Here is a 13,867-nt window from a genome sequence, read left to right as displayed (position 1 = left end):
AGGTACCGTCACTAGTCTGTTTTCACCTTTCTTCGGGTCGCCTAAAACCACCCCTAAAACAGAACATAGACAGTCACGTAGTCAACTGCCTGATTACGAGGAAAGAAAAGTGTTGAATAAACTAGCCCGCCAATGGATTACGGATACTGTTAGATATGATGTTCAGCATGTTATGGACGTTTTTCGTCAATGGAATGCACCCACTCAGAGATACGTATTCGAAGAGATGTGTGTATATCTGTGCGAAGATGTGAAGACAAATGATCCCAAATGCACAATGGACGAGCGTGTAAGCAGAAGAAAGATGAGAATGTGTCTGACTTTTTCATGAGATTTGAGGAGACTTTCACCGATCATAGTGGTCAAGATATGGCTACCGAGGGTGGTCAAAGATTGTTTGTAGACAAATTCGTACATAACTTACTTCCTGAACTATGTAATAAACTAAAAGATTCAGAGAGTGCTTGGGCTGTCTCTACGTCAGCGCAGATTTTAGCTACAGCCCAGTACTATGAAAATAGGTGCAAAGACGAGCTAGATAAGGCAGACAAAAAGACGAAGGATTTAAAAACTAAAGTTCTTCTCCAACAGGCCTATCCGCCTCGTATGGCTAGTCAGCCCAATTATCAGCAACAACAGCAGTATTCGAGAAACGCGCAAGGAAACGAGTTTTCCCATCAACGTCTTCCGTATGGCCCGAATCAATGTGCGTATTGCAAGGAAGAGGGTCACTTCAAAAGTAATTGTCCGGCTCTTGCGCGACGCTTAAACGGCGTTTCGGGTGTAAGGGGAAGAGGTGTTCAACATGCCCCTAGAGGTAGGGGTCGTGGAAATTTCTCCCAGAACACAGTTTCTTTTCCGCCTCAGAATTCCATGAACAGCTTTGACCAACAGAATAATGCATTGTCTAGGTCAGCTCAGTACTATGCTGACGACTATTACACCGAACACGACACTGAGGGTAACGATTGCTAGGACAGCCATGGACAAAGAGAGGGAGTCGTTTCAGTTCCAGTAGATCAGAATGGACCTTATGTCGAGGTGATTGCCTCAGGAGTGTCAGAGCCATTTCTGCTGGATACTGGTGCTACAAAAAGTTCTATTATGCACTCGAAACTTCCTGGCGCACCTTTGTCTGGCGAAATGAATGTCTCAGTAGGTTTCTCTGGCGCCCCTGTTAGAAACCCGATCTCTAGTCCTATATCACTTTCTGTTGGCCCATGCGAATTAGAAGCACCCCTCATTTTGACAACAGGTTGCGGTGAAAATGTGTTAGGTTTGGATTTACTAAAGAGGTTGTATGCGACTTTATACTGTTCCCACTTGGGAGTACAACTTACTTTAGGTAAGAAAGTCATTTCTCCAATGTATTTGTCGAAGGAAAATATTCCAACTGAATTGTCATCCCTCCCTGATATACTTTGGGCTAATGGTTCTAATGATGTCGGTCGTTTGGAGATAGCACCGTATGTCATAACTTTGAAAGCCAACGTTAGGATTGCCATGTATTCCCCAATACAAAATATCTAGCGAATGCGAAAAGGGATTTTTGACGATCATTTATGATCTGATCGATAAAGATGTTATCGAAGAAACAACAGGAAATGTTTGTAACAGTCCAGTTTTGCCCGTCTTAAAACGCACTGATCCTTCACAACCGCCTGTGTACAGGTTCGTGATTGATCTCAGAGAAGTGAATAAGGTAGTTATCCCGCAGTTTCCAGTTGTCCCCGACATTACTGCTTTATTGACAATGGTTCCAGCTTCAGCAGCTTGGTTCTCGGTGATTGACCTGAAGAACGCTTTCTTCAGCATCCCGATTGCTGAGGAAAGTAGGGATATTTTTGGATTCAATTTAGGAGGACGAAGCTTCCGCTTCAAGTGCGCTCCTCAAGGCTACTGCGAAAGCCCATCAATATTCAGTCAGGCCCTGAAAACACAACTAGACACTATTGTTCTGCCAGATGGGTCAACTCTGATTCAGTATGTAGACGATCTGCTGATCGCTGCAGACACGGAAGAAATTTGCAGACAAGCCACGTTGTCATTATTGCGTCACTTATGTGACATGAAGCACAAAGTCTCCCTTTCCAAACTACAATTTTGTCGACAAGAAGTAACCTACTTAGGTCACATCTTATCGAAGGAGAGAAGGAGACTGACACCAGAAAGAATACAGGCAATTGCAGAACTGAGTGCCCCAAGGACACAGAGAGAGGTTTGAGCCTTCTTGGGCATTACATCACACTGTAGACAATGGATACCGAATTTCTCACTACTAGCTAAACCCTTGCTGGCACTACTCTGCAAAGACACGCCCAATCCTATGCCCTGGTCTGAAGATTGCCAAACGAGTTTCCACGAGTTGCGTGATGCATTATGTTCGGCTCCTGTGTTGGGAAACCCCAACTACAGTAGGCCTTTTACATTATATGTCCATGAGAAGGAAGGTTGTGCATTATCAGTCTTAACACAACACTTTGGGAACAAACAGCGCCCATGCGCGTATTTTTCGGCAACTCTAGACCCTGTGGCTAAAGCCCTACCAAGTTGTCTGAGGGCTACCGCCGCAGCAGCTGTCTGCATTCGACAGTCTGCTGGATTAGTCATGAATAATACTCTGATCGTTATGGTTCCGCATGCAGTAGACATTTTGCTAAACAGGACGAAGACACAACATCTCACTAGCGCTTGACTATCCAGTTACGAACTTACACTGTTAGCAAGTCACATCCACATAAAGAGGTGTGATACACTCAACCCCGCTACGCTACTACCCATCCCGACAGAAACAGACAAGATTGATAAACATGACTGCTGCTTTAGGACAGAAGAAGAGACAAAAGGGAGAGTAGACTTACAGGACACTCCCCTTCCCGAATGCAATGATACTTTATGGGTTGATGGTTCATGTTTCAAATTGCCGAATGGTGATACGACTGCAGCATATGCCGTAACGACATTACACACCATTATAGAGACCGCGCGCATTTCCCACAATTCTGCACAAGCTGCAGAGCTGATTGCGCTTACAAGAGCATGTGTGTTGGCGAAAGGAAAGTGAGTGAATGTGTACACTGACAGCCAATACGCCTTTGGTGTGGCTCACAGTTTTGGGAGATTGTGGCGTGAACGTGGGTTCCTTACGTCACATGGTGCAAAGATACAACATGGTCAGCTAGTTAATGAACTCCTTGAGTCACTGACCTTGCCACTACAAGTTGCCATTATGAAATGCAGTGCACACAAAAAGATTCAGGATGATGTTGGCCGCGGGAATGCATTTGCAGACGAGGTTGCGAAAGAGACTGCAAGGAACACGATGAGTCGGATGTATGTTGTAGGTCCCGCTAGATGGATTACTGATGTGGGAATGTGTGAGGACACCATTGAAAGCGTGAAATCTATACAAGCCGAGGCGACTGAGAAAGAGGTGAATGAATGGAGAGAAAGTACAGGTAGATTAGATACAAATGGTTATTGGGTCGAATTGTCGGAACACCAGCGATGGCTATTACCTAACGCATATGTACTTGCAGTAGTAACAATGGCTCATGGAATTGCACACATCAGTTCGAGAGGAATATGTAAACTATTGGCCCCAGTATGGCAGAATAGTAATATCCCAAAATATGCAGAGAATGTGGTCAGAAACTGTATGGTGTGTTTAAAGTACAATCCCGGTAGGGGAACCCTAACTCCAGCTGGTCATTTTGCGCCTCCAACATATCCGTTCGAGGTTTTGCAGCTTGATTTCATCCACATGGAGAGGTGCAACAATCTGAAATATGTGCTCGTTGTTGTTTGCGCTTTCTCCAGGTGGGTGGAAGCGTACCCCCTTAAGGACAATACCGCCTTGTCAACTGCCAAAGCCCTTGTCAAAGAGTTCTTCCCGAGGTTTGGTATGCCTAGAATTGTCTGGAGTGATAACGGAAGTGAATTCGTAGGACGCGTGATGAAGAGAGTGTGTGAGTGTCTAGGCATACACCAAAAGTTCCACTCTGCAAACCACCCCCAATCTGCTGGACTAGTAGAGTGCTACAATGGCACGTTAAAGCTCAAATTAGCCAAGATCCAAGCCTGTACAGGTCTTAAATGGCCTGACGCCTTGCCTCTAGCACTCTTGTCAACCAGAACGACCGTCCATTCCCGATTAGGACTTAGCCCCCATGAGATAGTGTTTGGCCGCCCAGCCAACGTCTGGGGCATGCCAAGGCCAAAGAAACTCAGCGAAATAGACCACCCCGTACTGCTTGACTATTTGTGTGAATTAACAACTAAATTGCGTGTCTTACACCAACAGGTTCACAGTTCCTCTCCGCCAGCCTCTGACGATCCAGGTCACTCCATCGAACCCGGCACGTGGGTCTTGGTGCGGAACTTCCAGCGCACAAACAACGGACAGCCGAGGTGGACCGGACCGCACCTGGTACTTCTTTCCACGAGATCAGCTGTTCGGGTGGAAGGCAAAAAGAACTGGGTGCATGGGACCATTGTAAACGGGTCCCTCTACCCCTCCCATACGACCTGTGGGTCAATGAAGGACTTGCCGACTCTGAGACAGAATCCGTACCTCGCTTCATCCCTTTCAGTGATGCACGTTTGAAAGAGACTGGTTCCGAAAAGGAGAGTGATCATATTTTGCAAGGACTTGTGCCACCGTCTATGCAGTTGGACACTACCGAACCTGAGACATTGTTTGAAGACCACACTGTACATGGAAAACGACGATACAATCTCAGGTCTAGACAAAGGGACTAATAAAAAGCAAACTAATGTGAATTTCTTTTCCCCTAAGAACTATTTTTGATTTTTCAGCTCTCTCATTCTCAGGAAACTTGCTCATTTTTGATTTTCGAACCGCCATCCGGTTCTGCTGCTAGGGTCGCGGTTGAAGTCTGGGGAGTGCAACTGGGGACGTTTAGGTCAACGGTTCTGGTTGGTCCACGGGAGTTACCCCGGACTGAACAGAGCGCACTCCCTGGCAGAATCAATCTACCACCGCGGGCAGCAACTAGAGGATGGAGTTTCCTAGGGTAAAGAGACCTGTCAGATTCACGAACTTTGAAAGACAATTATGCACGATACTGTCCAAAAGAAGATTCCTGATAATATGTGTTTTAATGCTGTGTAGCATAGCGATGTTCTTGACTGGTTATGCTCTATTCGTATTTCAAGTTTCCTTGTTTTCAAATGACACTCGGCCAACGCCTCCTCCCACTCTCTCTCCGCACTCCTTTCACCCTCTACCTAAACACGAGTCTGCCAGAAGACTCGAATTTGTAAATAACTCATTCATTAAACTTCTGCACCAACACCAGTCCGTAATGAACACTTCGAACTGTTGGATATGCGGACTCATGCCGCACACAACTGATAAGGGTATCCCATACTTTATCCTGCCATTCAGTTATTATGTTTCTCTGTGGGCTTTCCAGACCATGTTCCTATTCGCCCTAGAACCATACCCGACCCGTTCCACTGAGAGCGATTCCAGTAACAAGGCACTAGTGGCAGGGATAAGAAATATGAGTAGGGAGTTCGACACTTATCTTGAGATCCCAAAAGACGAACTCAGTCCCTACACTCGTTGGAACGTAACTAAATATGGGGTTTACCTGAGTAAGAGCCAAGCAGCAGAGAAATCCCGCCCAGTTTGGATAGTGCCCCACCGAGGTCACTTATGTTTACAAGGTATCGGTAGGGATCCCAAAGCACAATTAGGAAAGAGCATATGCACGGAAACATAGGTGTTCGCTTCCCGAACTTCCCCTATACTCTTAGCAGCCAAAGGCACGTATTTCGTCTGCCACGACCAAGCCTACACATGGTTGCCCCCTGACTTCTCAGGTACGTGTTTTATCTCATTTCTGCTGCCTCCCACCTACACGGCCAGAGCAGATTACCATCGGACAAGGACAGCTAGGGGTGTCGTGAGTAAAGACGACACCGCAAGTCAGGAATTCGCTGACTTTGCAAAGGGTTTTCTGCCATTTTGGGGGCCTATGGTGAACAGCAGGAATATTCGTCAATTAGCAAGGATAGTTGAATCCGCCGTGATTGAAACGGCCGGAGCCCTTGGGAATTTAACAACCGAGCTTCAGTCGGATCGACTTATGACCCTTCAGAACCGAGTTGCCCTAGATATCATACTCGCCGATCGTGGTGGTGTGTGTAGAGTGATCCAGTCCAGTTGTTGCATTTTCATCCCTGATAATGCGCCGACAGTGTACCAGGCCATCTCTAAGCTACATGAAATATCTGGTTCCCTTCACGTAGAAAAAGGGGACTGGTCCTTGCTAGGGTGGTTCTGGGAACTGATTACTGCCTGGGGATGGAAAACACTGATCTTCATTGGGATGATCTTAGCGCTTCTGTTTATGTTCTGCCTGTGTGTACAGTGCGCTCCTGCACTATGTGGCATCTGTGCTACCCCATGTGTACGGAAGCCTGTGTCAAGGGACGAACTGAGCAACAGAATGATGCTACAGCAGCATCTCCACGAATTTCTTCATACAGATTTGGACTCAGATTGACCTGAGTTATTGCCTTACATAAGGGCAAAAGGAGGGTCTGTGGTTCTGAAATTCTGGACCCTACTGTTATCACGATATCGAGATCCAATACCCGTGCCACAAAATATCAACGTACCATGACGAATTTGGTGTCAACAGACCGATAATGATTAGGACATCATCCCTATGCATTTGCGTCATGATTGGGGGATGCCAACACCCTTAAATCATAGTTTCCGTTCCGAACCCTTAGACTCCATTTTGTGAATGGCATCCATCTTGTGTCTTGCCCTCATGATAAGTCAATTAAGTAAGGCCGAGTCTGATCTAAAAGGACACGTCCACCTTTCCTTGACTTCCCCCTGACCTGTCCCAACTGACTCCATTGCCTCCAGCCAAACCTGTTTGGGCAGCTCCTCATCCAGTGGCCGAATACGATAGCATCAATGCACGACATACCACAAACCATTCACTACATCCAGATCATGTTTTTACACACCTGTCCCCGCACCCTGTTTATGGCCAGTTTTATGACTAGGAGGTGCCTTTCTTTATTGGGGTTTCGTCGATATCTGATGGGAGTTCCGGGCCTGGCCGGGTAATCTATCACAAACTGGACGTCTAAAATAGGGGCTTGCCTACATGACTTCGCTCTTTTGTATTATTGTAGAAATATGTGTATAGCCATATCATAAACTCAGGAATTCTTGCTTGCAGCTATTATTTTTGTATATAAGGAGACGGCTGGTTCTGTAAAAACGAACAGTCTCCTGAGAACACACGATCCGCGTTTTGTCGTGCTTCTAGGACACATGTTACTTGGTAGCTGCCAATAAAACTTGATCTCTGACTGTGACTAGAAGACTCCGTGTTTCTGTGGTCCGGAACAAGGGAGAACTCAGAGGTCTTCGGGTGTTATCCCCTGGCACCAGCGGGTTCCTAAAAACCCGTTACCTCACAGGGGGCCACCAGAAGTCGTCCCAGGCGGATGGCGATGGTCCCAGGATGAGGACTTCCGTCTTGTCTGAGTTTAGTTTCAGGCGGCTGTTCTTCATCCACTCGGCGACGTCTTTCATCCCTTTGTGTAGGCTAGTTCTGGCGGTGTCGGGGTCTCTGGTGAGGGAGAGGATCAGCTGGGTGTCGTCAGCGTAGGAGATGATGAGGTCCAGGAGGATGAGTGCCTCTGTTTCCCCGTTGTCGAGCAGGGCTCGGATGTCGTCGGTGGCTGCGATGAGGGCGGTCTCGGTGCTGTGGTTGGCTCTGAAGCCGGACTGCGAGGGGTCAAGGGATCGGTTCGTCTCGAGGAAGGCGGCAAGCTGTCTGTTGACGATCTTCTCGATGACTTTGGCAGGAAAAGGGAGGAGCGAGATGGGGCGGACGTTCTTGAGGTCGGTGGGGTCCGCTGTTGGTTTCTTCAGTAGGGCGCTGAGCTCGGCATGCTTCCAGCTCTCCGGGAAGGTGGCGGTGTTGAAGGAGGTGTTGATGATGTTCCGGAGTTGGGGTGCGATGGTGGAGTCGGCCTTCTTGAAGATGTGATGGGGGCGGGGGGCGGTTGGAGATCCGGAGTGGATGGTATTCATCGTGCGGGCTGGGTCTTCGGTGGTCAGCGTGGTCCAGGTGCGGAGGGTGGCGGTGGGGGCCGTTGGTTCGACGGTTGGGTGCGTGGATGGGCGCCGAAGCTGTTGTGGATGTCGGCGATCTTGCGGTGGAAGAACGAGGCGAGAGAGTCGCAGAGATCTTGTGAAGGAGTGATGTCGTTGTTGCCGGTGCTGGGGTTGGAGAACTCCTTGACGATGCTGAAGAGTTCCTTGCTGTCGTGGGCGTTGTTGTCCAGTCGTTCCTTCAGTGATTTCTTCTTGGTGGTGCGGATAAGCTGGTGGTGCTTGCGGGTGGCGTGTTTGAGGGCGGTCGTGTTGTCGGTGGTCTGGTCGAGGAGCCAGGCTTTCTCGAGGGTGCGGCAGGTCTTCTTGGAGTCCTTGAGTTCGTCGGTGAACCAGGAGGCTTTCTTGCTTCTGGGTCTGTTGGGAGGGTTCTTCAGTGGTGCGAGGTCGTCGGCGCAGGCGGTCAGCCACTGCGTGAAGTTGTTGGCTGCTTCGTTGGGGTCGGTTGTGCTGGCGGGTGGGTTCTGGCTGAGGGAGGTGGTGAGCTGCTCGGCGGTGATCTTGCTCCAGCTCCTGCGAGGAACCTGTTGAGGGTGGTGGTGGGTCATGGTTCTTCTGAAGCTGAAGGGGACGCAGCTGTGGTCGGTCCAGTGGAGTCCGGTGGAGTGGCTGAAGGTGATGTGCTTGCTGGATGAGAAGAGGGGATCAAGCGTGTGGCCGGCATATTGGGTGGGGGTTGTCACCAGTTGCTTGAGTCCGAGGTTGGCGAGGTTGTCCAGCAGGGCGGCGGTGTTGCGGTCCTTGTTGTTCTCCAGGTGGAAGTTGAGGTCCCCTAGGAGGATGTAGTCCGTGGAGGGCAGGGCGTGCGGGCTGATGAAGTCTGTGATGTCTTCGCTGAATTGTGTGCGTGGTCCCGGGGGTCTGTAGACGAGGGTGCCTCTGAGGGTTGTCTTTGGGTCGTCGTGTATCTGGAAGTGGAGGTGCTCGGCGGCGGAGAAGGTGTCGTTGGAGTCGGTCGTGATGCGGATGGTGTTCTTGTGGACGATGGCGATGCCTCCTCCGGTCTGGTTGACGCGGTCCCTCCTGATGATCTTGTACCCGTCCGGAATGGCGATGGCGATGTCGGGGGCTGAGGAGACGTTCATCCAGGTTTCCGTGAGGAAGGTGATGTCTGGTGATGTTGTGTCGAGGAGGTTCCAAAGTTCCACGGCGTGTCTGTGGACGGAGTGGGTGTTGAGCAGGATGCACTTGAGGTGGTTGCTGCTGGTGCTTGGCTTGGCGGGTGCGGTGCAGGTTCGGAGGCAGGTGAACTTGCAGGTTTTGCAGGTGAAGGGTCCGTGGATGTGTTTCGGGGTGGCCCTGCAGCAGGCGGGTTTCCGGCCGGCATTGAGTGCGTTGAGGGTGGCGGCGTTGTAGGTCTGTCGGGTGGTCTTGCATCGGCGGGGGCCAGGGGTCCTGGCACTGGGCGCGGTCCAGGCGCGGACGGGCGCAGACGGGCTTGCCTTTGGCGCGCCCGCTGCGCGTGAACGCTGCGCGTGCGCGTGGTCTCCATTTAAGGCGAAGTGGGAGGGAGGGGCAGCTGGGAGGCGGGAGCGAGGAGGGCAAAGAAGAAAAGGGGGCGGGGCCGCGATGTACGGCGGCGGGGAGCGGGGGTCACAGTGTCTAGAATACAGTCACAAAGGGAACAGGGGCAAGAATACAATCACAGATACACGGATCAAAACAGGGGCAAACAGGCTACAAATGGAGGGAAAACAATGGCACAGTACTTAGCGGTAAAAAACGGCAATGATCAGCAGCGAGCGAGTGAGGGGGCACACAGACACAGCTGGAGGGCCGTGCGGCGCGGGGGTGTCCTGAGGACAGGTCCCACTCACCTGCGCCGCGCGGTCTCCATTTAAGGACAAGTGGGAGGGAGGGGCAGCTGGGAGCGGGGAGGGCACAGAAGAAAAGGGGGCGGGCCGCGATGTACGGCGGCGGGAAGCGGGGAGCGGGGGTCACAGTGTCTAGAATACAGTCACAAAGGGAACAGGGGCAAGAATACAATCACAGATACACGGATTTTATACGCAGACAATGCGGTGCTCATAGGCCGCACACCAAACTCTCTGCCTACTTTGGTTAAGACCTTTGTTGAGTATATGGACGGTCTGGACTTACGTGTTAATTTTAAAAAATCCTTTATCATGCCATGTGGACCAGGGAAACGCCAGCTTAACTCTATATCGGTAGGGAATGATAGACTAATGTCCACTGGTACCTTTCCCTATCTAGGGATGGCCTTTGCTGTGAACGGCTCGTGGACTGGGCATTTGGCCCACTCCACGATAAAGTTCTCAAAGGCTATCAATTCCATCTTAAGTCTCCCCCGCCCGAAGGAAACAGGTGTTATTTTAGCAATTTAATGTTTTTTTAACTGCAATGCGTTCCAGTAGCTACCTATGGGGCTGAGGTATGGGGGCTGGAGAATAGTCATTGCATCCTGCAGGAAGAAAATAGTTTTTGTAGAAAGCTGCTGGGCATCCCAATTTCTACCTCCCAATATATCCTCCATAGGGAACTTAACTTACATTTTATTTGTGATTTTATTAGTGCTTGCTCTGCTCTATTTTGGTTTTCAGTTTGGAGAAACAAATCTGCATCCCTGTCGAAAGAAATCATAAGTGATTGTCTTAAATGTGAGAGAGTAATGGAGATTCCCTGGCTCTCGGGGTCTATCAGAGTTTATGTAGTATTGACAAAGGCAGTCTTTTTTTAGACCCGAGTAGAGCCGACTCACTTCACAAGAACAAGTTGAAAAATGCACTTTATACACTTTACACCTCAGAAAGGATCAGTATGGAATCCAAGAAATCCTCCGTACTAAGTTCTATGAACATAGAACTGTATAGGCATCCTCTACCAATATATCTTACTTTACCCATGACATACTGGGAAAGGAGCCTTTTATTTCGGTTAAGAGCAGGAACTGTAACATTTTTGTCATGTTTCCCTCTTGGTTATCGGCCCAATCTTGTAAACACATTATGCCCCTGTGATGGGGTGAGCGTACAAACTGATCTGCATTTTTTCTTTTTTTGTAAATACTCTTTAAAATATGTGAAATGGCTTTTAATTCCATTTTTTTTTAAAACAGAGACCTGTTCCCTTGGAAAAAAGCCTATCAGATGCTGCTTTCTTTAGAAAACGAAGAATTCGTTTTTCGCACTTGCACTTTTTGGAAAATTGCCACCCGAGCCCGTAAGACTATGAACAATCCTTGACTTCTTATTTTTATATGGAAACCTTGCTAAATTGGCTGATGATTTGTTATGGTGTATCAAATGAACTGTCTAATAATTTTTTTAAAGGATTTTATTACTTTATTTTAAAATTGTTTGATTGTGCTTTTATGAATTCTTGGAATTCGAATAAAGATTTATGAACTGAACTGGTAATGTAGCGCTGTGTAGGAGTGACACCAAGGACTGTTTCCAGCATGGAGCTGGATCTCCCTACACAGGCCTCTCACTGCACTGGCAGGGTATTTTTCAGAGATAATGCATCAGTGGTGCGCTCCAACAAGTGGTCTAAGCCCAAGCCCCAAGGCTGTATTAAAGACGGGTGGGTATGACCCCAGTAGTCCAGCACCGGCCAAAAGGCTGGAAAATGTAACTGGGAACAGTGGCCACAAGGTCCCATTGGGAGGCTCGGGGGAGATGCCACATATGGAGCAAAAATGTGCCAAAAGTGGCAGATCACTCATGGTTCGGAGCATCGAGTCCTTCTCATGGGGGTCGTGGCCTGTCAGCATGTGGCCACAATGCCAACATGGCACCACTGGGCATGATTTTCTGTGGGCCCGCTTTCCTGGGCGATTTGCAACTGAAAGGCCACCTGGCTTGCACAGGCATGCAGCAGGGGGTGAGGGGAACACGTGGCATGCCCGACTCCTCACAGCTCCCAGTCTCACTGGCGGTCCCGACTTCGCCGTCCCCAGGCAGCACGACTAGTCAGGCTGGTACCCGCAATGTACACATCCGCCACTCTCACCTCGGTCTCTGACCACACACACGCCCAGTGCGCCATCAGTTCAGCTCCTCAGGTCATGCCCTCAGCCACGGGGGAGCTGTTACTATCCACCAGTATAATCACGATTGGGCGGGGGAGGGGCGCCAGTTCAGGGTAAGGGTTCCAACCGCTCCTCTGACAGCAGGGAGACTCGCAGGAAAGAGAGTGGTTAATAGCTGGGTGCAGAGGCCACCATCCACGAGGCCCAGGTCAATCTTCATTCGCTCGCCAGTCCCCACAGCCACCGGAGTCGAGAAATGAAGCCCCAGAAGGTTGCAGGTTATATTACCCAATAAAAGGGTCGTGCCATAATCTCTTTGTGGCCAGGGATGGTGGTGGGTGCCTGATGTTTGCGGGACACTCTGCGAAAGCACTAGAGAAGTTCATCCTCCATCTTCAGTAGTTAACCCCACCCTACCACCCCAATGCCCTTCAATTTGAGTATTGTGGAAGTGTGGAGATAATGGGGGAATGTATCTCTGGGGGTAGGGTGAGCGGTATGTGGTGGGCATAGGAATGAAGGACAGACTTGTTTCTTTCTGGAGAAAACACTGTTTTCTTGCTTTCGGTTGCTGCAGGGGTATGGCAAGAGCTGGGCCGTAATGCAGCATTGTATTTAATTCAATATATTTGGGACCGAAATTATCAGGTACAGAGCTTGTGGACCTGGTAATTCCAGATCCAGAGTAACTGGGAATAGCGAGATGCATAATTTCACCTCAAGTTATTGTTCCAGGTGAAATACAATTTGTAATAAGGGCCCATGTGGCCATTATTTGCTTAATTCAGGCTTCCGTGTTCCAGTAACTAAAGTATGTTAATAGTAGGCATTCTGTTGAACCATTAAACTTTTTTACCCCAGTTTTCACTCAGACCTGAAATATTGGCTGTAACTGTAGGTTCTGCAAGGTTATGCTATGTGTAATTGAGTAAGTCGTAAATTCCCCATCCACTGATTGTTCGTAAAGATGTAGAAAGTGGGTATGGGGATATGTTAACTTTCCAGATGTCATGCTAATTATTGTGGCAGGTTACAAAGCTTCTGGATCAGAACTTACCTATGGCAGGGCCATCTACTATAGTATGGAACGTCTGTTAGCAACACAAGCCATGAATCAAGCTGAGGTGCCTAGATTCATTCATTAGCGTGGGCCAGTTGTACATTAGTTAGCTAATTCCTAGTGATACTTTGGGTAGGTAACTAATTCAGGCTATGGGTTTGTAATCTTTCTGTCTCCTGCTGGCTGGATTTATCTTGAGTTAACCAAAAATAAACTATAGATAGGTTTTGGGGACCAGTCTTATGTCCAGGGGGGTAGCTTGGTCACTAAGATAGGGGAGGGGTGAGCTTCAGATTTGTTTGTCAACAATAAGGCTGGCATATAATGTTTCAATATATTATACGAGAAGCAGGGTGCATGAGAGGAGCCTAAGGAGCAATATATATATAGAGAGAAATGTGAATTGGTAGGAGAACAAACAGAATAAATATTTAAAAAAATTACATTCCCAATATTTTGAGGAATTTCAAAACAGAGAGGGGAAACTGTGCGTGCATTTCTGCCTGTGTGTATAAACATCCCTGGTAAAATCTGACTGACATCTCACAATTCCCAACTGAAAGCACCTGTACACAACTTTTATCAGAAAAATACATTTATTAGTGGGGTGTAACACACCAAACACCCCCCTTACGCTATG

General features: G+C 48.6%; 1 protein-coding gene across 1 annotated transcript in view; it reads right to left on the bottom strand.

The window, feature by feature from the left end:
- Nucleotides 1-13,867, bottom strand: part of DNAH12 (dynein axonemal heavy chain 12) — a 1,534,490-nt gene that overhangs the window by 382,986 nt on the left and 1,137,637 nt on the right. The window lies entirely within an intron of this gene.

The sequence above is a fragment of the Lissotriton helveticus genome, chromosome 9 (assembly GCF_964261635.1).
Source record: "Lissotriton helveticus chromosome 9, aLisHel1.1, whole genome shotgun sequence".
Taxonomy (NCBI): Eukaryota; Metazoa; Chordata; class Amphibia; order Caudata; family Salamandridae; genus Lissotriton; species Lissotriton helveticus.
The sequence above is the reverse complement of the archived record's forward strand: the minus strand, read 5'-3'. Positions and strand labels throughout refer to the sequence as shown.